The sequence below is a fragment of the Balaenoptera borealis genome (assembly GCF_965194805.1).
Source record: "Balaenoptera borealis genome assembly, chromosome: 12".
In the NCBI taxonomy this organism is placed as follows: Eukaryota; Metazoa; Chordata; class Mammalia; order Artiodactyla; family Balaenopteridae; genus Balaenoptera; species Balaenoptera borealis.
The window spans coordinates 39,739,408-39,761,999 of record NC_138869.1 but is presented as its reverse complement, the minus strand read 5'-3'; the positions used below and the strand labels follow the sequence as shown (position 1 = coordinate 39,761,999).

Below are 22,592 nucleotides of genomic sequence, written 5' to 3'. Positions count from 1 at the left end.
AGACCCATAGGTAAAGGTTCCAGAACCAACAGTAAACGAAAGGAAGAGGGTTTGAGGTGACTCAGGAACCCCCTACACACAGCCACACCCTCACCCATGAGTCTGTTGGTCGGAGACCCAGCAGCCCATCCTTCGGGGCTGCGCACTGAGCTCACAGAGCAAAGGTCAGAAGGGCAGAGATTAGAGAAATCTCCCTGGACCTACACCCATGTGTGCCCTTTCATGTCGGTAAACCTTGTGCTCAGGGAGCAGGCTGTAATCAGCCTCAGGTGCTGCCGGTGGGGGATGGGGAGAGCTGGGCATGGGGGTGGGTGGGTGGAGGTCTCTACATCAGCTGTGTCTCCACCCCTGCACTGCAGGTGCCATCAGCAGCATGTGGCAGGGCACTCTGATCCCTGCCCTAATGGACCCACAGACTCAGGCAGCATGAATGATAAAGGCCATGCTGCACTTATCCACTCATTTAAAGGGGCTTGTTGCAGCCGAGCCTGCCTCCAGGCCCTTGCCCTTTCCTCTGCCTAGAATGCCTGTCTTCCCAACCTTATCGCTTCCAGTTTCTGCCTGGAAAACCCCTTTCCCAAGGCTTCATTTCCCATTATCTTCAGCACAGGCCCAAATGCAGACCCAGGCCTTTGCATGGAATCCAAGGCCCCTGAGAATGTGAATCCCCCACTGACCCCTGGGGTACCCTGTGTACCCCATGCTCCAGCCCCACAGGCTCACCTCGCTCTTCCTAGGATTGGTCTTGGATGTAGTCTTTGCTCCGGCTGTGAGTGCTTTCTCTGCCTCCTCACCACTGCCCGAGAAGGAATTCCTCCTTGTCTTTCTGGCCCAGGCCAGGGGCACCCTGTGGTGGAGCTGTCCTTGCTTCCTCAGCTCTAGTACAGGGTCTAGCACACAGTTGGTGTTTGCTAACTGATTGCAGGAGGGAAAGAACAATGAATTATGTTCTATTCTTGGCTCTGTTGGAGTCTGTGCTGGTTACCTGGGCAAGTCACTTTGCCCCTTGGGACCTTAGTCTCCCATCTATTTGGTGGGGAGTTAGATGAGATGGTTTGCATTAAGCTTCTAAGAGCCTTAGGTTTTATGCAGAGGGCTTCAGGCCATGTAAGCTTCCCACCCCATCCTTAAATGCACCCTGATAATATCAAAATTAAAAATTAAATCATATAACAAAAATAGCAGTAATCTATTGGGCGGTCACTCTGATCTAGACACAGTGCTAGACCCTCCTCTGTCTACATTCCCTGAGCCTCTGAGGGGCTATAAACAACCCCATTCAGAGATAAGGGAGTTGAAGCCAGAGAGGGGAGGTGACTTGCCCAAGGTCACACAGCTGAGTGGCTGAACTCGCTGCAAGAAGCCCGCCCCCAATGGCCAGGGGGACTCCTGGTCTCAGGCTTGGGCCTCCTGAGCTCGGCCACTGCCCTTCAACACAACCTGTAAGGACAGGCCCTTTTCAGGAGGCTCAGGCTCAGGGGCCTGGGCTGCACTGTGGGCTGGGAACCCCGCAGGCACGTGGAAGGGAAGAGGGGACCCTGGAGGGCAGTCACCCAGGCATGCGGCTGCTCCAGCCCAGCATCCCTGCCAGGCAGAGGAAAACAGATGCCCGGCCTCCCAAATCATGCTGGACTCCATCCCCTCCTCTGGTGGGGACACTGGCCAAAGTCCAGGCTGCCATCTGGGCCCGGCCTAAGCCAGGCAGAACATCTGCTCCGTTCCAGCTTCCTGAGGAATTGTCCTGACAATGCCCCTGTCAGAACCAACTGGAGGGCAGAGAGCCGGTCCCCACCACAGCATCCTGCCTTTGTCTAAGGAAGGGGCAGCGACTCTCTGCAGGACACGTGGACAAGCCAGGCCTTGGGCTCCTGCCTCATTCTCCTCCAACAACCTGTGTGGCCTTGGGCGGGGGTTTACCCGAGCCTCAGTTTCCTCCTCTGTGGGATGGGATCAGAATGCCTGCTCTACCCAGGTGGAGGCAATTAGATGGCAATTGGGGGGCTCATAGCCAAGGGGTAAATAGAAGAATGTATCTGGGTGGAACTGCGGGACCTGATGCCTGCAACCCTCAGAGTGGCCCACTCCTGTCCATGCTCCCAGCACGTCCTCATGCGGACTTGGGGAGGAGGGAGAGATGGGATAGGGAAGGCAGTGGCCTCCTCCTTACCCTCACTGGGTCAATTAATCCTCGTGGCCACGGAGAGCTAGGGATCTTATCATCCTTCATCGTGTTTCAGAGAAGCTGAGCTACCTGCCCGAGGTCACACAACCAGTGAGGGATGAGCTGGGAGGGGAACCCAGAGACCAGGTTTAACTACTAGGAGCCCCTGCCTCTGAAGCCACCAGGTCCTCCTCCGGAAAGGCTGGAGGCTGCGACCTCACACAGACCTGGGGGGCCGCCTCTTCCTGACCTGCCGAGTGGCCTTGGGTGGTGACCTCACCCCTCTGAGCCTCAGTTTCCTCACCTGTAAACTGAAGCTGCCCCAAGCACTAAACGAGAGGCTGTTTTGAACTGCTCAGCCTGTCCTTGGCGGGGGCCAGTATCATCCTAGTGATAACTTAATACGTCCCATCCTGTCGCCTCTCTTGTATAGCTGGAGCTATCAAGGCCTGGAGGGGCAGAGGGGCCTCCTGGGATTCTGCAGCAAGTCAGAGGCACCGCAGGGTGAGCCTCCAGCTTCACAGTACTTGCCAGGCACCTCTTCAGGCATGCCCATGGGGGGCCTGTGTCTAGCTCCATTCTGCCACAATCCCCACCCCTGACACAAATTCGCTTACTTGTGTGCGCTCAGGCCCACCCCAGCCCAGAGGTTTGTCCTTCTCCAGAAGCTTCACTTCATGCCTACTTCCCATCAGACAAGACCCAGGATGCCAGACCCATCCTCAGCTGCTAGGGTTCCCTTTGAGCTGGGGCTCAGCTGAGAGGCCAAGCCCCCCAAGCCCTGGAAGCCCCGGGCAAATCTGGAGGATCAGTTGGTGGTACCAGCTCCCAGGGGAGGCCCTGTAGGGCAGGTGGGCCAGAGCTGCAGGAGTCATCCTGAGGAACGCCCCCCCCCCCCACACCGGTTGTCCCCTTACTTCCTGCTGGTCACCCTGTTCTCTCTTCTTCAGACACCTGGGGGCTGAGGTAAAGCATTGGGCTGGGGCTTGGAAGCTGGGCAGGCCTGGGTGGGGAGGTGAAAGGACGATCCCCCAACCCCCCAGAGGTGGTGTTCCCCAGGGAGAGAGGGCACACTCTGCCCTGATGTCTGAGCTCTGCCTAACCTGGTACAAGGGCTAGGGGAGGCTTCCTGGAAGAGGTGGTAACTAAGCTAGAACCTATATGAAGGCTGAGAAGGAGTTAGCTAGGCATGGTGCACCTTGCAAAGGGAAGAGCATGGGCAAAGGCCTGGAGGTGAGAAACTGCAGGAGGTTGTCTGGTAGGAACTGAAAGAAATTTCTCTCACAGGAGCTGGGGCGCTTGGCAGGGGCCGGGGAGGCAGGGCTGAACCAGGCTGGGCCTGACAGTCATGTCGAGACTTTGTCCTTTATCCCGAGAGATCCATGGTCACTTCAGGGCTGGGACTGAGCAGTCCTGGACTCTTCAGGAGGGGTGTGTGGCTCCTGTGAGAAGAAAGAATTGTTGGGGGTGTGGAGCTGGGGTCCTGAGTACAGAAGACTGCAGGTGGCCAGACAAGAGGCACTGGTGGCCCAGGGCGGCGGCAGGGGGGACAAAAGAATGGAGAAGTCAGAATGGGGAGACTGAGGGACTTCCCTGGCCGTCCAGTGGTTAAGACTCTGTGCTTCCAGTACAGGGGGGGTGGGTTCGATCCCTGGTCAGGGAACTAAGATCCTGCATGCTGTGCAGCGCGGCCAAAAAAACCAAAAAGGAATGGGGAGACTGAGGCACCAAGGGGACAAAGACCTGTACACGCTTCCATAGTGACCTGGGGCCTGGCTGGGGTGGTGACATTGCGGGGGGTGGAGGTTGAGCGGTGGGGAAAGGGCAGGAGGCTGCCCAGCGCAGGCCCACGTGGATCCACCCCAGGGGCTGGGAATCCTTTGTCCCCTCCCCGCCTCTCATGGAGCAAAGCTTCTGCCTGAGGGAAGAAAAGTTCATTTCTCGTCCCCTGTGGCACAGCTATGCCAGGCACCACACCCACCCCACAGAGGCTGCGGTTTGGCCACAGCCCGGCTTCTCAAGAGCCGGGTGGGCAGCGGAGGCTTCCTTGGAGTCTTCTCCTCTAGATTCCGGCGGCTTCACGTGGGTGGTGTGGAAGGAGGGGGCGTGAGGAACAGGAGGGAAGACGGGGCATCACTGCCACCAGCTTGCCTCCATCCCCACCCCCCAGCCCCCCACACGTGCACACCAGCCGGCACCTAGGTGCACACGCAAGAACCCAAAGCCAGATTTCACAGAACACTCCCACCGCAACCCCTATTGCCCAGCACTAAAACCCACTCACACTTCCCCAAGTTCCCTCCTCATCCTTTCTGTTTTCCCTCCAGAGAGCTGCTCCCGAGGCAAAGAGTGGCCCCCACACAAGAAAGCTACCTTCCCATCCCAAAGGACAGACCAGCATGGTTACTCAGCAGCACAGTAGAGCTAGAGCAGACATCAGCATGAACTTCCCAGGCTTCCAGGTTGTGAAACCTGAGGCCAAGTTGAAAGTCTAGTTCATCTTCTTTGCAAGGTTCCCAAATCTCCCTGTGATCCTAGGCCTGCAGCCTGAAGCTGAGGTCCCAGTTCCAGTGCCCACCTGGGGAAACGTGGTACAGCTGGATGCAGCTAGCCAGAGTCCTCACCCCACTGGCCTAGAGTGAGGGTGTAAAGGGTCCCACATGGGCCCCACCTGAGGGCTTAGATTATATATCCCAGCCTTTGACCCAAATGCCACCCCCATCCAGAAATTCCAGCCTTCTTCACTCTTCCCTCTATGGCCCTGGGATGACTGCCTGGTGCCCACAGGCCCTGAGGGGCTGGCCTGGGAACTGGCTGCGTTTCTGGCTCCAAGGGCTCACCATTCCCGCTGCCCAGGCCTGCCCAGCAGCCTGGCCACCTGCCTAGCCGCTGTGGCCAAGATGGCCACAGTCCGTTCCTGCAGAATCCTGTGGGCAGAGGCAAGGCCCAGGCATGTGAAGGTGGTGGGGTGCGCAAGTAGCCTAAGCGTGAGACTCAGCTCCCTGGGGAGGCTCCTCACCTGGCAACCTCTGTCTCTGCCCACCACAGGCTGCTGGGCACTGAGGAGGAGGCCTATGTCTGCCAAGGGAGCTCGCAGCCTGGGGGAGATGGACATGAAGAGCCCAGCTGCCTGTTTCTAGTGCTGTGCATAGGGTTGGGCCCTCTGCAGCCAGCATTTCAATCCATCCTCAGAGCAGCCTCAAGGGCTGGGGATATTACAGATGAGGAAACTGAGGCTCAGAGACGGCTGGCATTTGCTCAAGGTCACACAGTGAGTTAGTGTGGAAGATGCATGTTAGTTCTTCCTACTCTGGAGCGTCTGCACCATGTGGTTGGTGCCTCAGGAGAGGCCCTGGACAGAGGGGATGGGAGCGGGTTAGAACTGAGGGGAGGGCTCATAGGAAGCAGAGGACCTCTTTAGTGAGAGACAGGAATCTGGAAGTCTCCCTAGAGGAGGATCTTTTGCATGGGGCCTTGTTAGACGGCTAAGAGCTTGATGGAATGGCATCTTCAAGAGCAAAGCACAACTTGAGCACACCCAGGATGGAGGGTGCTGGCTGTGCAGGTACCTTGCTCAGGCTCTGCTGGTCCAACTGGCCCAACCACTTCTCTCTCCAGGCACTGCTCACTGCCCCTGCTCACAGCCCTGCCAAGAGTTGTTGGCAAACCCTGGGTGAAGGCTGGGTCAGGAACCTAGGATCCCTCATCCTGGTCCTAGGGTAAAATGATTAAGGAGTCCTGAGCCCCAGACTACTCTGTCACCTCCTCACAGTCATCTCCTCCAGAAACCCTGCCCAGATTGTGCCTTCCAATAGGACAATTTCTAAGATACAATAACAGTGTGGAGGGTAGGTTTGTCTGAGGAGATGAAATTATCCGTGCAATTATGAGAAATTTCTACTTTTCTATGTAAACTTGTCACTATTTTCCTTATTTGCTCTGTTTTTCATCAGAACAGCCAATGTGTGTCATTACTTCATTACTTTTCTAGGTTTCTGTGACTCTCCCTCCCCATCTCTCACCACCCCCGCCCCCCATCCAGCCCCCGTCCTCCCACCCAGGGGGCAGGCTTTGGTGCCTTGGACGACACTCTCGCCCAGGCTCCAGGTTGCGCCATCCATGAAACGGGCGTGCTCAAGTCTCCCTGACTCTCCTGGACGGAGCCAGCAGCGAAGGGCAAGAAGACACCGCCCAGCGCCCGGGCCCAGGAGGCGGCGCCACTCCCGCCTCCAGGTGGCGGCCCGACCCGGGAGTAGAGCCGGGTCATTTATAGCCGGGCCTGAGTCACGTGGCGAGGCGGACGCCTCCGCCCGCCGTTGGGAAAGGCCTCCCCGGGGCTAGGCTGGGCTGGGCCCGGGGCACGGGAGACGTGCCTGCGGGGGCGTGTGCGCCGCGGCCGCTGCTGGGGGGCGAGGCTGTCCGGGTGGGGATCCGGGTGTGTCTGGCGGTCCTTCCCCACCCTTTCCAACTCAGGGCCACCCCTACCCGCCGTTCCCCGTTTCCCACCGGCCAAGCTGGGCACGGTGAGCTGCCCGCTGCGGAGGGAGACTGAGGCAGGTGAGCAAGGGAGGGAGCTGGTGAGGCCGGCGGCCCTCCCCGCCCTGTGGGTGACAGAGCCCCTCCGACTCCGCAGGTGTCAGAGCCTAGTGTGAGACCTGGCAGATCTTAGCAGAGGGGGTGCTGCATGCAGGTGATGGGGGAGTAGGGGTGATGCTGGAGAGCTGGGGGGTCCCCTGGGTCTCTGTGCCAGGGGATAGCTGCTAGTCCGTGACTGCCCCTGACAGCACCAATGCCTATCCACGCCCCTTTGGTGGGCAGAGGAGTAGAGGAGCCCGAAGAGGGGACCCAGAAGAGCAGGGGCTGTGCGGTGGTCAGTGCAGGACTGGTGTAGTCCAAGGGCTGCCTGCTCTGTGAGAGCCTGGGGAAAACCCTGTGCCCTGAACTCCCAGAAAGCACCTTCCCCTTGTCTACCCCAGGTATTTCTCAAGTTTCACCCAAACATAGATGTGTTGAGGACAGAACTTGTGGACCATTAGCCGGCCTCACCAACTCTTTGGTAGTGAACACCAGCATGGATTGAGCTCTGCCCCTAGTGCCCCAGAATCTTGATCTCTTCCATCCTCTCAACCACCCACCAGGCCAATATTACTGTTCTCTTCTCCATTCCACAGATGAGGAAGGTGAGGCACAGTTAAGGCACAGGTCCAGGGTGGAGCCAGGATGTAAACTTGGCCTGTTCAGGCCCCTGACCTGGCACTTCCCTACCATTTGGTACTACCCCCAAGGCCACTTCCCTTATTTGTTGCCTACCCAGTGCCTGAGGCTGAAATCCCTGCCCATGGTCATCTTGGTGACCTGAGGCATGGCCGCAGGTTGGACCATGTTCCAAGTGCCCTTCTCACCTGCATGCACTACCCCCAACAGGACCCATCCAGGCTCTGCCATCCCCAGCAGTTGCCCAGGAGCACCATCCCTGCTGGCCTAGGCCTCCTGCTCTAGAAACACGAGCCCACTCTCCCTTGGTCAGGCCAGTGCTCTGGATGTGATGGGGATGGTGATGGCAGCCAAAGCTTCAGGGACAGGGATGGTGATACAGAGAAGCAGAAACAGAGAGGCAGCATAGGCAGAGAGGCCAGAACAAGGACCAACTCTTGGCAGGGATCAAGTGGGGGACCCCATCCTGCCCCCTCAGGTGGGCGAGCCCCAGAGATGGAGGGAGGTCCAGGTCTTTTCCAGGTTGCTTGGCTGAGTCCTGGCCTTCCTGTGGAGGGGTTTGAGGGCCCCCAGGGTTAATGGCCTCTGGGTGGGGTAGAAGCTGTAGGGGTCAGGCTGGCCATCCTCTGGACTAACCCTCCAGGGAGCCTGCAGGGGGACAGCCCTGGGTGGATGCTGGGGGTAGGAGTCTGGAGACTGCTCAGTGCTAACTCTGATGGGCCTGTTTCCTTGGCTGCAAACCTGGATAGGGGAAAAGGGAAAGTACCACTTCTGGGTGGCCGCTATGGACCCAGCCCTGCTTGGGGATTTATGCCCCATATCATGAGAGGCTAACAAGGGCTCTTCTGAGGCTGACAGCCTGTGACTTGGCAAAGTGACCTTACCTGTGCCCCTGGCCAGTGTGAGCTGAGCCTCACCAGGTGTCCACCCTGGCTGAAACTGCACACACATCATCTCGCCCAACACTTAACCACCAACATGGTTTGTCATCAGCCCATTTCACAGGTGAGAACTCAGGATCAGAGAGGTGTGGTCACCCGCCCAGGGTCATACGGTTAGCATGTGACACAGCCAAGCCTCGCTCCCAAGCCTCAGCAGGCCCTTCTAAGGTCAGTACCAGTCAGGTTGTGGAGGCACAGAAGCAAGCTCACCTGGACTGTGCCCTGGCCCACCCAGTGTGGCACCAAAGGGCAACTCCGACATGCAGAGTGGCTCCAGCCGAGCTTGGCCTGGATTTCCTGGGCCCCACACAAGCCTGTTCTCCCTGGGTCCCCTGATCCCAGGGCCTGTCTCTAGAGGGAAGCCCACCTGCATCCTTTCTCTGCATTGGCCACAGTGTGGCCTGCACAGCCTCAGCCCCTTGCCCTTCTCTGGGGACATCTCGCCTCCCCTTGGAATCTCCATAGGAGAAAGATTGGCTGAAGCTAGTGTGTGCTCACAGCCCCTGAGTTCATGAGTCTGTATAATCCTGAGGGCCAGGAAAGTGCTTCCTGGTGTCTAATTTAAATCCTTCTTGTTCCTGCAACACCAGTCCTGCTCTAAAGTAGTGGTTCTCAACAAGGGGTGGTTTTTCCCCCTAGGGGACATTTGACTGTGTCTGGAGACATTTTTTTAAAATTTATTTTACTGAAGGATAGTTGATTTACAATGTTGTGTTAATTTTGACTGTACAGCAAAGTGATTCAGTTATATATATATTTTTATATTTATATATATACATTCTTTTTCATATTCTTTTCCATTATGGTTTATCACAGGATATTGAATATGGTTTCCTGTGCTATACAGTAGGACCTTGTTGTTTATCCATCCTATATATAATAGTTTGCATCTGCTAATCCCAAACTCCCAATCCATTCCTCCCCCACCTCCCTCCCCCTCGCCAACCACAAATCTGTTCTCTATGTCTGTGAGTCTGTTTCTCTTTTGTAGATAGGTTCATCTGTGCCATATTTTAGATTCCACATAAAAGTGATATCTTATGGTATTTGTCTTTCTCTTTCTGACTTACTTAGTATGATCATCTCTACGTCCATCCATGTTGCTGCAAATGGCATTATTTCATTCTTTTTTATGGCTGAGTAATATTCCATTATATATATATGTACCACTCTTCTTTATGCATTCATCTGTCGATGGACATTTAGGTTGTTTCCATGTCTTGGCTATTGTGAATAGTGCTGCTATGAACATAGGGGTGCATGTATCTTTTCGAATTATAGTTTTGTCTGGGTATATGCCCAGGAATGGGATTGCTGCCTCATATAGCAACTCTATTTTTAGTTTTTTTGAGGAACCTCCATACGGTTTTCCATAGTGGCTGCACCAATTTACATTTCCACCAACAGTGTAGGAGGGTTCCCTTTTTGGAGACATTTTTATGTGTCACGACTTAAGGGAGGGGAGTGCTACTGGCATCCAGTGGGTGGAGGCCAGGGACGCTGCTAAACATCCTCCAATGCACAGAACAGCCCCCACAACAAAGAATCATCTGACCCAAGGGTCAGTAGTGCTGAGACTGAGAACCCCTGGACTTTGGAGCCAGGTGGACCTTGGTTTGAATCCCACCTCTGCCATTTACTAGCTGTGAATCCTTGGGCAAGTGCCTTCATCTCTCCTTGAGACTCAGTTTGCTCATCACCAAAAGTGGCCTTCACCTTAAAGTGCCTTGAGGACTGATCAGATTGCACACATCCAGTACCCAGCACAGGACCTGGCACTGGGGAAGCTCCATCAGTGATAGCGATTATTCTTCTTTTCCATTTTCCAAGGTGAACCTCAGTGTGTGGGAGCAAAGTTCTGGTGGCTGGTCCTGGAGCTCCCCAAGAGGCAGCCCTCCATTGCCCTCCCTCCAGTGATCCCTGGCACAGGCTGGGCCTATTGTTGATGTTGAGGGAGAGGCTAGGCTGGCCACTGTGGACCTGGAGGGAGGAGCCAGGAGGGAAACTTGATCCCAGGTGAGCAAAAGTCACCTGAAGCTCACCTTGCTCCCCTTTCCTCCAGCCCAACCCCAGGGAAGCCATGGGGTGGGGGTGGGGATGAGGACACAAATCACACTAATGAATGGAGTCCCTTAGCTCAGGGACGTGCCATGGATTCACAGCTGGGCATCACGGAGGAGTGGCATTTGAATGGACACAACCAAGAGAGGTAGAGATTTGGGGCTGTGTGGGAAATGGCATTCAGTCCCAGGGAACAGTGTGTACAAAAGACTGGTTGTGAGGAGTAGGGCATAAGCCCTATTTCCCAAATGATAGTCCAGTGTGACCTGAAGGTTCAGTTTGGTGGATAGAGCCTCCCCCAGTGGGGTAGGGGACAGGCACCAGTGCTGGGAACCTAGACATTAACCAGTTTTCAAACTAGGTCCTCCTTCTGGAATGTAGAGTAGCAGCCGCCCGGCCCGCGCCCCACCCCCGCCAGCCTCCCATTTGTGGGAAGAATCATTGTAGTTTTTCTCTTTCCAGTCCAGACCACCCCCCCACCCCACCCCCCCAGACACACACTTAAAACAGTTTCAGGATTCACATCTCTGCCAGGCTCTCCATCCCTGGAGGTCTCATTGGACACCCCTTCCTCCCACTCCCACAGCCCTGTAACCCACTTGGTGTGACCCCTTCTTCCCACCCATCTTCCCCAACCTAGGGTCCTCCCACCTGAACAACATGGCAGCACCTCTGCCCCTGTGAGCCCGTCTCTGCCTGCAGCCACTCTGTCCCATCCATTTCCCCCACAAGCCCACTCCACTCTAACAGCTGCAACCACCTGCTCCTTGAGAAGACTAATGTCCTGGCCATGGCCTGTGTTGGCTGTGGGCCCCTTGATCAGCTCAGGCTTCCTCAGGGATTGCCTCCCATTTTCATCCCTTAGGTCTCAGCTGGGAAGAGCTGTCCAGACTGTCCTCTAGGTGGTCCCCCAGGAGGTAGGCCTGGAACTGGAACCCTCTTCTTTTCCTCTGAAAAGTGACGTTTCTTTTCATTGGAGTCATTGGTTTGGTTTTCTGATCTTTGGGGGCAAGGGAATGGATTCCCTGGGCCTTACTCTTTCCCCAGACTTGAGGCCCAGAGGATACCCAGTGAATGAAATGAATGAATGAGTTATGCCAGACAACAAGTTCTAAGTCTGGAAAGGAAGATCAGGAGCCTCCCAGAGGCGATGGGGAACTCTGAAAAGCAGGGGCAGGAGGGAGGAATACTGGTGGATCGGGGTAGGGGCTGCTCCCAGAATCGCTTGACCAGCAGCGGTGGACCATCTAGAGCCTCCCGCCCTGGAGTCTTCCCACTCGTCTCCGGGGACAGGGCCGGGACTAGCCGGCCTGGCGGCGGGCACCGAGCCCGGCCGCGTCCGCACTCCAGCCAACAGGAAGAGAAAGAGCGAGGGCCCGGCGACGCGGGCCAGCTGGCGGGCCGGGAGTCCCGGGCGCCGGCGCTGGGGAACCCCTCCGGCGCCTCTCCGGCTCGCTGTGCGGGGCGTGGGGCGGGGAGATCGCCCCCCACCCCCCGGCCTCAGCGTCCTCCGTAAAATGAGGCCCCTTCTGAGGGCTGGTACGTGCCCTAATGGCGGGCGGGGGCGAGGGGTGCCGGGGCGGGCGGAGAGGCCCAGACACTGAGTGGCCGGCCAGGGAAAGCCGAGCCGCTAGACCCCCGGGGGCCGCGGGTGGAGGCGGGCCCTCGTGGGGGCGGGCCCAGGGCGGGGCCGCGGCCCGGGCCGGCACCTGGGTGAGGTCGCGCCGCGCCGCCCCGCCCCCTCGCACTTCCGTGTGCCGCTGCGCGGGAGCTAGAGGCTGCGGACCCGGGATCACTTGAGCGACCCCCAGCGTTCGCCCGCCGCGCCGAGGCCCGGGTGGTACCTCACCGGCCGCCGGGCCTGTCCGGGTCGGGTGCGCACCGAACCCCCATCCGCGCGCGCGCCCGGGAGCCGCGCCGAAAGCCAGACTCTAGCCACCGCGACCCCTGGCGCCTGGCCCGCGCCCGGAGGTGAGTGAGGGCCGGGCCCGGACGTGGGATCGGGCTGCCCCGAGGGCACGCCACCCCTCCCTTTCCCTCCCCGCTCCGGTTCCCGTTTCCGAAACTGAGCCGCGGCCGGCGAAAGTCCCGCCGCGCTCCGAGACCCGCCTGTGCCTCCGTGCCGCCGTCCGTCTGTCTGGCCCTCTGTCCAGCGGTAGGGGCCGAGGCGCTCTTATCCGTCTGCTCCCGGCCCCTCTCTACCCGCGTGTGCCCCCAGCGCCTCCGAGGGTCCACCCGTCCCTTCCGAATTCCTGGGGCCCTCTGTCCGTCCATCCGTCCCCACCCTCTCAATGTTCCCCTGTCCGCCTCTTCCTAGTACCCATCCGGCTGCCCTTCGCCCCGCTTGCGCCCCATCACCCCACCCCCAGTTTACCTCCCGCCACCCCCTAGATCCTGTCCTCCGCGAGCGGCGCCCCCGGCCACGCTCGCCGACCCCTGCCTGTCCGCCGCCTCTTCTTTTCTACCGCGGGGCTGAGGCCAGGCCGCCCGCTGGGCCTCCCCTCCCGCCGCTGGGACTCTGCCCTGCCCAGCCGGCGCGGCGCCTCCTCCTCGCTTGTTCTCTTCTTTCAGTCTCTGTGTGTTTCTCCCTGTCTGTCTCCGGGCTGGGCGTGGCTCCAGTCTACACTATCCCCTGCCCTTCCCCTCCCACCCCTACGCCCCCCAGCCCCCTTTTCCAGTGGCCCCTTCCCAGTCCAGATGCCACCCCTTTGGGGGCCCAGCCGGGAGAGGGGAGGAGGCGGAGGAGGGAAGGGGTGAAGACGCAGGAGGTGGGCACCGGCAGAACTGCCGCACTTCCCCAACTCCTCCATTCGTCCTTGTCAGGGAGGGGAGAGCCCCACTGAGACCCCCACCAGAACCGGGTCAGAAGGATTTGGTGTGAGTGAGGCGATGTTCCTTTCTCCTCTGGCCCCTACCCTATGTGCGTGGACCCTGTCTTCTGCTGAGTTGTCCGTATCTGTCGTGTAGGTATGTTGTGTATCTGTGTCTCCTTGTGTGTTCTTTGTCACCAGGTCTGGGACTTGACCCTGTTTGTCCTTTTAAACATGTGTGACTTGCCTGTGTGTATGTGTATATATCTCTTTGAGTGTCCTGAGGCTCTGTGTGCCCTCTGCAGCTATGTGTGTACTATGTTCTTTGTCACCGGACTCCCCTCTGTGTGTTGGGATGTGTGTCCCCATGTGCCTGGAGGGTCCTGTGTTGTACACTGGGTATGTCTTGGTGGTCATGAGTACATACAGCCCGCAGTGTTAGTGTCAGCCCACCAGGCTCATGTGTGAGTGTGTCTGTATAAGTGTGTGTATGTGTGTGCACTTACATGTTCTTGTTCTCTGCCACTGAGCCGCTGTGACCAGGCTGACCTAGTCGCTGAGGGAGGGGACTGGTCCCTTGGGTTTCCTCGTTCCTGCCGTGGACTGAGCTGGGGTGTGGTGGGCAGGCTGATAGAAGGCAGTTGTGCGGGTATGTGTGTGTGTGATGTGGAGGTGTTTGGACAGCTGTACCTGGCTGGCTATAGGGTGGTATGAGGGATCTGGCGTGTGACAGGAGTTTGGCTGGGGGCGAGGCTGAGCGTATGACTGGTGGGAGACTCACAGTCTGACTGTATGAAACTGTGAGGATGTGTGCTTGGGGAGTCATTGTGATTGTGGGGAACTGAGAGTGCTTGGGCGTGGGTGTCAGTAGCAGGAGGGGATGCCACAAGGTGTGTGTTGCCTGTGCCCTGGGGTGGCAGTGCCAGGAGGGAAGGTGAGAGCCCTGGTGTGTGTGTGTGTGTGTATGTGTATGCATGTGGCAGGCCGTGAGAGTGTGGATGTGCACATGACACACTCAGGCCCAGCCCTGGCTCCTGGGGAGACGGGGAAGGCCTCCATCTCTCACCTTCCTCCACTCTCCCAAGTTCACAGACACCTGAGGTCACAGTGTTGTGACTAAGACCGAGGGCTCTGGACCCAGGAAAGATTTGGGCTCAAATATGCGCTGTGCCTTTTAAGAGCAAGAGCTGGGAACTAGGCCTCTCTAAGGCAGTTTCCTTATTTGCAGGGTGGAGAAAGTTGTGAGGACCAGAAGTCCTGTGTCAGAGGTCCTTTAGCACAGCCTTGGTCCATAGTGAAAGCTCAGCACATGCTAAGTCTTGTTTGGTGACCACTCACCTCCCCCAAACTGTATGGTCCCCGTTCTCCTGGGAGCTGGAGCTAATAAAAGCCCAGATAGTCCCAACCCAATTTCCTGCCTGTGATGTATCTTTTGCCCCCTCCCATCCCCTTGACCAGACTGCTTGTGGAGGGAAGATGGCTGACAGAGACCCCACCTACATCCAGCCCTGTTGAACCCACATGATACCCCCTACCAGTCTCAGCAGCAGTGATGGGGAGAGAGTGGTGGGGGTGATTTGAAGCTGTGACCGCAGGCCACTGACACCATTTAGCAGGCACAGCTAATTGGAGTTTAAAATTAGAAATAACTTAAAGCACAGACAAAAAGATAAAGCTCGAGGATGCCTCAGCCCCGAGGGAGTGGTGATGGGGGTCTTCAGCTGGAGGAGCGGCTCACATCTGGGGAGGAGAAACTTTTGTGGAGGCCTGGCCTGCAGAGAAAGTGCTCAGGCCTTTCAGCCAGGAGACTCAGGTCACCTTGTTGCCTCTGCTGTTCCTTCCTTCTAGGATCTCTCTGGGCCTCCATTTTTTCAGCTGTATAATGGGCACCACAGTAATGTGAGAATCACCTGAACTAGAAGGTGCAAAACAAAGAATAAAAAATTGTCACTATTCATTTGGCACTCCCAGTGTGAGTTCAGCACAGCAGCTGGCACACCACATCATTGGAGCCTCAGTACCATCTGGGGAGATGTAGTCTCCCCACTTTAAAGATGAGACAAGCTGAGGCTTAGAGGAATTGCCCCAGGCCACAAAGCGGTGGTACCTGATTGCACCCTAGGTCTCCAAGCCCACAGGGCAGGCTCTTGAAGACAGGAGGATGAGGGACAGCTTTCTTGTTGTATCTGTAGTCTGGGAATGCTCCAAGGGCTGAGACATAGTGTTCCGACCCCAATCATAGAGTGGACACATAGCCAGTGCCCTGGAAAAGTCAAGCCCAATACCTCATTTCATAGAAGAGAAAGCCAGGTCCACAGAGGCCAAGGTCTGAGAACCAGACGAGGCTGAGCCGGGCCTGTGTCAGCCATGCTGGGGCTGACTGATGGGAAGAGCCTGTTTGGTGGCGCCTCCCAGCTCATCTGTTTTCTCTTGTTCCTGCAGGTCTGCCAGGAACTGGCCCAGGTGAGGGCAGTGGGCCTACTTCTGGTGGTGGTTGTGTGGCGGTGGTGGCAGCAGGAGCCAGGACTACAGACAAAGGGGAGCCGGGATCCCCAGGTAAGATGGGGTTCTCTTAGGCAGATGGACAGTGTACAGGGATGACCATCCTCTTTGGGCTCCTCCCCTTCTGCCCTGGGACTGGAGTTGGGGGACACACAGAGTCCTTGGTCTGGGTATGGGGCTAGGCACCCAGAGCAGGTAGCAGTTGGCCCTGCCCCTGAGAGCTCCCTGCCTAGAACTGGCTTCTGGCCCAGGGAAGGCTTTGGCCTTGGAGCTCAGAGGCCTGGGGCCCTCCAGTGGTTTGGTGCCAAGAGGAGGTGGTGTCTGAGCCAGGGTGAGAGTGGATGTATCAGCTTTTCCTTGGCCCCTTTCTCTGCCTCAGGCTGTCCTCGTCATCAGGAAGGGAAACTGAGGTTTGCCCTGGGCCCTGTAGGGGTTGGACACTGAGCTGGAATGGAGCAAGGTCTCCCAGCTCCTGGCACAAGCTCTCTTCCACGCCCCAGTTCCCCCATTTCTGCAGCCTCTCTGGGGCCAGAGGAGAGGCTCTAAATCCCTAGCCCCAGCCCCCAGATTCAGGGTGAGCTGGGAGTCTCTAAGGACTACTGGGAAAGGCTGCACTCTCTCAGGCCCCTTATAAAGCTAAACTTCCCTCCTTTGGGGCCAGACTTGCCTCCTTCAGCCCGCATTACAGGGGTAAGTGTGAGTTACCCATTGAGTGTCCGAAGTCCAGTGAACAGGATTCTGTGGGGCACTGGAGGGTGCTCAGGGTGGCCAAGGTGTTCTTCCCCCAGGAGTCCTCCCAGATGAACCCCTCACTCCCACCCCTACTGGCTGCCAGGCACCTACAGGTCTCAGGGGTGAATAGATGGTGGGGGCCGGGCTCCCCCTTGAGGGGAGGGCAAGAGGTCAGGGCTTTCACTTCCTGGAGGGGCTGAACAAGGGCAGGGTCTACGCTGAGTCTTCTGTTTATTCAGCCTCCCTGCAAACCTGGTGGGGAGGAGGTGATGTGTCCTTGGCTGGCTGGGGGACTCTGCTGTGTGAGATCAGGGCGCCATTCCCGCCCACCACTGAGCCTCATTCCCTAAGTTCAGCTAATTAGCCTTAAAGCCAGCCCACTTTCTACTCTCAAACTTCACCTACCTTGCTGGCATAGACGTATAAACACACACAGGGAGACAAGCTGAGCCGCATTCGGCACCCATACCCGCAGACCCACGAGTGCCTGCACACGCAGCACACATGCACACACACGTACACAGGTGTTCACATGCACTCACCTGCAGGCACGCTCAAACACGCACACAGACGCTCACCCAGTCATCCGTGCACTCAGACGCCTGCCCACACATACCACACTGTGCCCATTCTGGGTCAGGAAGGGGGGGCGGTCCTTGGTCAGGGTCACAGCTCAGCCTGCATCTGGCACTGAGGGTGAGGTTTGAGGTGTGGCCGTGTGACCACAGGCACTCCAGGGGACAGGGCCACAGTGGGAGGTGAGCTCTTTCCAGGCATTCACCAGCTATCCTGCCCGCCTGGGCTAGGCCCCCAGGCTGACCAGGGCTTGGCACTGGGGGGAGGGGGGATAAATGTAGGGGAGGGGCCATGTCAGCTGTGCTGGCACCGTTTGTGGCTGCTGCCACAGAGGAGGAAGTGGGCTGCCTGTGGTCACGGGGCCAAGGTGCTCACAGGCGGGTGATGGATCCTGTCAGCTCCTCTGTTCCCTGCAGTGTCCATGCCTGGTGCACGTGGAGTTGCTGGGCCCTGGGGACTGGGAGGCAGGCAGGGGACTTCTCCTGGGGCGGTCTGTGCCCTTTCCAAGGCCTGGGCCCAAGGAGAGATCGTCGGAGGTGTTTCCGGAGGCTCACTTCCTCTGGGCTGCCCAGGAAGTGGTTTTAGAGTGGGACTGACCAGCTCTCCATCTGTGGCTTGCTCCACCCCAGCCTTGCCTCCGAGAGCGGTGTCTGGCCAGTGGATTAGGTCGACCGGCCAGGCTTTCCATGGCCAGGGCTGGCCAGGCCTGGACAGAAACTCAAGGAGTGGGCTGGGGGTGCAGAGGCCACGGAGTCTCCTGCAGCCTCCATGACCCCAGCTCCTCTTTTCCTCCAAGCTGTAAGCTGAGGCTCAGAGCATTAGCTCAGGCAGGGATGGCCCCTTGTGTGTGAGTGACATCAGCTGGGCTGCATCTCTGGGATTAGGCAGCTCTAAGCGGCTGTATGAATGGGCCTGGGCAAGTGGCTTTGACACCCAGTGCCTCAGTGTCTCCCTCTGACACCTGAGACCATGACAGCATCCACCTTTACCAGGTTGTGCTGGAAACAACAGATGATGTATGCAGAGTAGCCAGGACCGTGCCTGGCACGCTGTTCGTGTGTAAGAAGTAGAAACTAGCTGTAAAAAGCACTCAGCACCCGGTTCATGGTAACTGTTCGAAGAACAGCAGGTGGTACTGATGATGGGATTATTATTGTCTGATGGCCTGGGCAGGGGCCCAGTGTCACAGGGCCAAGTGGCTGCGGCTGAGAAGCCGGGTCTCAATTCTGCCTCCAGCGGCAATGCTGCAGGGTGGGGACGGTTCTGTTGTTTCAATAGGTTCTGCGTTCTCTGAGGAGAAGAACTCCAGGGTGGAACAGCTGTGCCCACTCAGCTCTTCTCCCCCTCACTCTCTTTCAAAGGGAGAAAAATAGATCTCCTGACAAACGGATGCAGGGAAGGGAAAGGCAGGCCGCAGCTGCCTGCTGCCCCCTCTGGCCTCCTCAAAGCCCCTCCCCTGCCCTGGCCCCTTGCGGGACATGGGGCTTGGAAAAGCTGAGGCTGGCGGTGAGGGGGTAGCTGGTGAACCCTCCCGCCAGCCTGCCTGCCCTTCGGACCCTTGGAGTTGGCCTTTGGGCTGGGCAAGGGGGCGGACGTGTGGGGCTGATGGAGGCTGGAGGAGTGGGGAGAGCTGGAAATGCCCTTACACACATCCATACATACATCCTTGCCATGTGGCAGCTGGTGGCAGGGACCTGCCTGTCCCAGGGACACACAGAAGGTCAGCCCAGTGAGGGTTGGGCTGAGCTTTGGCTTTCGCTATCCAGGGCCAAGGGGCTGGGGTTCTTGGGTGTTGAATGGTAATGCTGGCAGTGTAGTAGGCAGGGGCCAGGAGCCTGGAGGGCTGGAGATGGGCAGGGGCCTCGGCTGGGAGTGTGAGGGAGGGCATCGAAGGTTTAGGAGCAAGACCTCTGCAGGCGTCGGACAGATCTGGCTTCAGATCCTTGCTTGATATTTACTGGCTGTGTACTCAAGCCAGGGACTGGACTGCTTTGAGCCTCAGTCACCTCACCTGTGAAATGGGCAGATCAGGGAGTGTCCATCTGAGACCTGAATGATGAGAAAGAGCCAGTGTGTGTTTTGGGAGGAGCAGGAAGACGAAACAGCGAGCTCAGAGACTCCTGAGCAGAAAGGAACGTGGCTGTTTAGGGAACCAGAAGTGGTCGCTGGGGTTGGGGCCCAGGAGCAGGGCGGGGTATGGCCAGGAGGCCGGGGAGAGGGGTCTGGGCTCATAAGAAGGGAAATGGGAAACACTAGGGACTTGAGCAGGGGGTGACAAGATTTGCTTTACTGTCTTAAAAGACCTGCCTAGTCCCTGGGGCAGAGGGACCGTGGGGGCCAGAGGAGAGGATGGAGGGTAGTGAGCAGGCTGGAGCAGGCCTGCAGAAGGCGATGGTGTCTGGATGGGGTGGTGATGGAGAGAAGAGAGGACTTTGGGATGGACAGGAGGCAGAAGTGATAGCCTTGCTCTGCTGGGAAGAAGGGGAAGGTGGAAACGACCGCCAGGTGTCTGGCCTGAGTGCTGGCGCTGCTAGGAGACCAGGGGCACTTCGTGGAGAACATCAGTAGGCCTCATTTGGATGTGTTTGAGCACCTCCAGAGCTTGGCGAGGTTGGGGATCCTGGAGTTCGGGAGGGTCTGGGCTGAAAGTGAAACCTGAGAGTCGAGAGGTAACACGTAAAGCCCGGACTAGGGAGGAGAGGGTTCAGCAGGCCTTTGGTGGGGAAGTTCGAGAGGCCCTGGGTACAGGGCTGGGGTGGCTGTCCCTTGAAGGTCCCTGCCAGGGTGCCCAGGAGGGCAGGCTTGTGGTGGCTGGGCCGCTGTTTTCACAACAGCCCCGGAAGCTTTGGATTATGTCTATGGCTGTGTTGGGTAAACAGGCACAGCCAGTCGCCTAGGCCTGAGGCTGGAGCAGGTGTCCGCTTGCTGTGGGCTGGGGCTGGGAGGAGGTAGGAGGAGAACTGCAGGGTCGTTCAGTATCAGAGCTGGAGGAAGCTGAGAGGTCTCCATTGTCAACGTAGGGAGACTGAGGTCCTGAGAGAGACGGTAGCTGGCTGGGGGTCTGCCAGTGGACTCAGCTGTCTTTGCCTAGCCTGGTCTCTTTCCAGAGCAGCAGACCAGAGCAGGGTACCACAGGGCTGGGTGGCTTGAGAGAGCCCCTTTACCCACTGATCCAAGGAAGTTTGGAGGCCCCTATGGCTATCAGACAGCTGGAAATGGGCGGTGGGGTAGGTGGGGAGAGGGCCCAGCGTGAGGATGACAGCGCTGATAAGGATGACGGTACAGCTCCTACACTCAGCACCACCTCCTGAGCAGGGCAAGATCATCCCTTTCACAGATGACGCCAGAGGGCCTTGGCCAAGCTCGCAGGGCACCCAGGGTAGACCCCATCTGAACAGACCTGTCCAGCCCACAACCAGCCCCTGCTCTCCAGTTCCTGTGTTCACTGCCCGCCGTGGGATGGCACACCATGGTCCTGTCTCTCTCCAGCTTTCTCCTGATCCCTAAAGTGGGGAGGCATCATCTAGGCCCTACTCACCTTGTGGGGATGGAGGGCAAAAGCCTTAGATGGCCATCTCACCGTCTCTCAAATACAAAGGCTGTTGTCAACAATCAGGAAAATCACAGGGACTCTAGAAGGAGGTGCACAGAGAGGGGCTGAGGAGTGGACTGCGGGCCCACCTCGGCCCAGCCTGCCTGATGTCCTGCTGCCCTTCCCTCCCCTGTCCCCAGTTGTCGTGCCCCACGGGCTGCAGGAGAAAAAGCTACGTTTGGACTTTCCGGTGGCAGACCGTAGTCAGGCACGTGTGGGTCCTTCCAGGCTTGTGAGTTGATCTCTGCCAGCCTGGAGTGTCTATGTGCCTGTGTGCTCGCGGCTCCCTGTGTGCACACAGATCTCTCTGTGCTGGTGAATGCGTGAGGGTATGAATGTCCTGTGTGATCTGCGTGGACTTGGATGTCTGTCAACATGTGAGAGCCGGGCAGCAGGGGTGTCTTTCTCGGTGTGTACGTTACTGAGTTGTCATAGGATTGTGTATGTGCCTATGGTTACAGCTGTGTGTGTATGTCCAACTGCAATCAGGGTTCCCCACGTGTAACTGTGTTTGGTTTGGTGGGTGTGCCCGTGTGGGCACACACGTGTGGTTACTCTGGGAAAGGCCCTGACATACCCCCCACCCTGGCTCCTCACAGAGGCCTCTTGTCCTCAGTCTTGCCATGAAGGGGCTTTTGTTCCCCTCTCAGGGGTACCTGGAGCCCTCCCTCTGGCTGAGCCCAGGGCTTCCCCAGTCCTAGGGCCAGCTGAGTGGCTCAGGCCTGTGCCTGCTGTGGACTGTGCCCCACACAGGTCCTACACCCAACACGGGCCGGCAGGGGTGAGTGTGAGCCAGTGACAGCCAGGGTCCCAAGACCTGTCCCCCTTACCCTTCCAGACCCTCTGGCCAGGTGGGCCCGTGGCACCCTGGGCATCTCTCAGATTGAAGCCCTTCCTAAGGCAAACCACCCCCCCACCGCCCCTGCTGACAGGCCCCTCCGGCCCCCATTCTACCCCAGGCCTTCTCGCTGCCTGAGCAGCGGTCATCTTCTCTGTAATTACACACTTATGTGGCTGTCCCCTTTGGGGCTCTGAGTTCCATGGGCCTGGTGTGTCTTGTCACTGTGATGCCCGCTGGCTGGGGGTGACCTGGGACCAGGCTCGGCCTTTGAGACCTACAGTCCCCACCCTGTCATGTGCAGAATCTTGTCGCCACAGGCATGGGTTTTCCTGAGGGAAAAGCCAGGTGTTTCACTGGTTCTGAGGGAAGGACAGTTGCAGAAGGTTCAGTTGTGCTGCCCAGGCCTCACCTCTGATTCCCATCAGTGGGCCGGGTCGGCCGGCAGTGGGGTTTTTGAATGTCCCCAGGACAGTCAGATGTGTCGCCAGAGCTGACAAGGCTGAGCTACAGGCAGACACCCAGGTCCTCTGCTGAGTGTGATCCCAGACACATGCACAGGGTACCTGCTGGGGCACGTGAGATGGAGGTTTCCTGGCAAGTGGGGAAGGAAGGGCTGGACTTCAGAGCAATGTGTAAGGATATGGAGGAATTCAGGGAGACATTCTGGCTGAGGGAGCAGCCTGTGCAAAAGCTGGAAAGTGAGGCATGTGTTCACAGAGTAGCCAGGGGTGAGATGTGAGGTGGCGGGGAGGCCAGGGCCAGGCTGAGGGATGGGCCTTCTCCAAGGGCAGTGGGAGTCCAGGAGGTTCGGAGCTGTGATAAGAATGGACTGGGGAGGGACCGGGAGTGGTGACAGGTAGTAGGGGTCACTGGGGAAGGGGAGGAGAGTCCACGGCAGTGGGTGGTCTGTGTGGGGCGAGGGAGGGGCTGAGAAGGAGTCTGGCTGGGGGATAAGGTGCTAGTCCTGGGGGAGAGCAGGGTTGGGGAGCATCCCCTGCTGTGGGACTTGGCCATGACCTGAGACCATGGCTGGTCCCTCTCCCAGGACGTGGGGGCTGGGGCACAGGCCCTGGGGGAAGGGCCTTGGAGGGGTCTTGCTAGCCCTTCCCCTCCCCCACCCCCTGTTCTTGCTGAGCCCATTTCCTGGGTTGTGAAACCCCTG

General features: G+C 58.1%; 1 protein-coding gene across 5 annotated transcripts in view; it reads left to right on the top strand.

Moving 5' to 3' along the window:
• The first annotated feature begins 12,102 nt into the window (after window positions 1-12,102).
• PRKCD (protein kinase C delta) overlaps window positions 12,103-22,592 on the top strand; it is a 32,503-nt gene continuing 22,013 nt past the window's right edge. For 3 of the 5 annotated variants that reach the window (XR_014232810.1, XR_014232811.1, XM_082348198.1), the window contains exons 1-2: window positions 12,105-12,348; window positions 15,630-15,743. The gene's annotated coding sequence lies outside the window, so the exon portion shown is untranslated. Of the gene's footprint in view, window positions 12,349-13,200; window positions 13,345-15,629; window positions 15,744-22,592 lie in introns of all 5 variants that reach the window. The other 2 variants (XR_014232812.1, XM_082348199.1) reach the window with 2 other exon arrangements.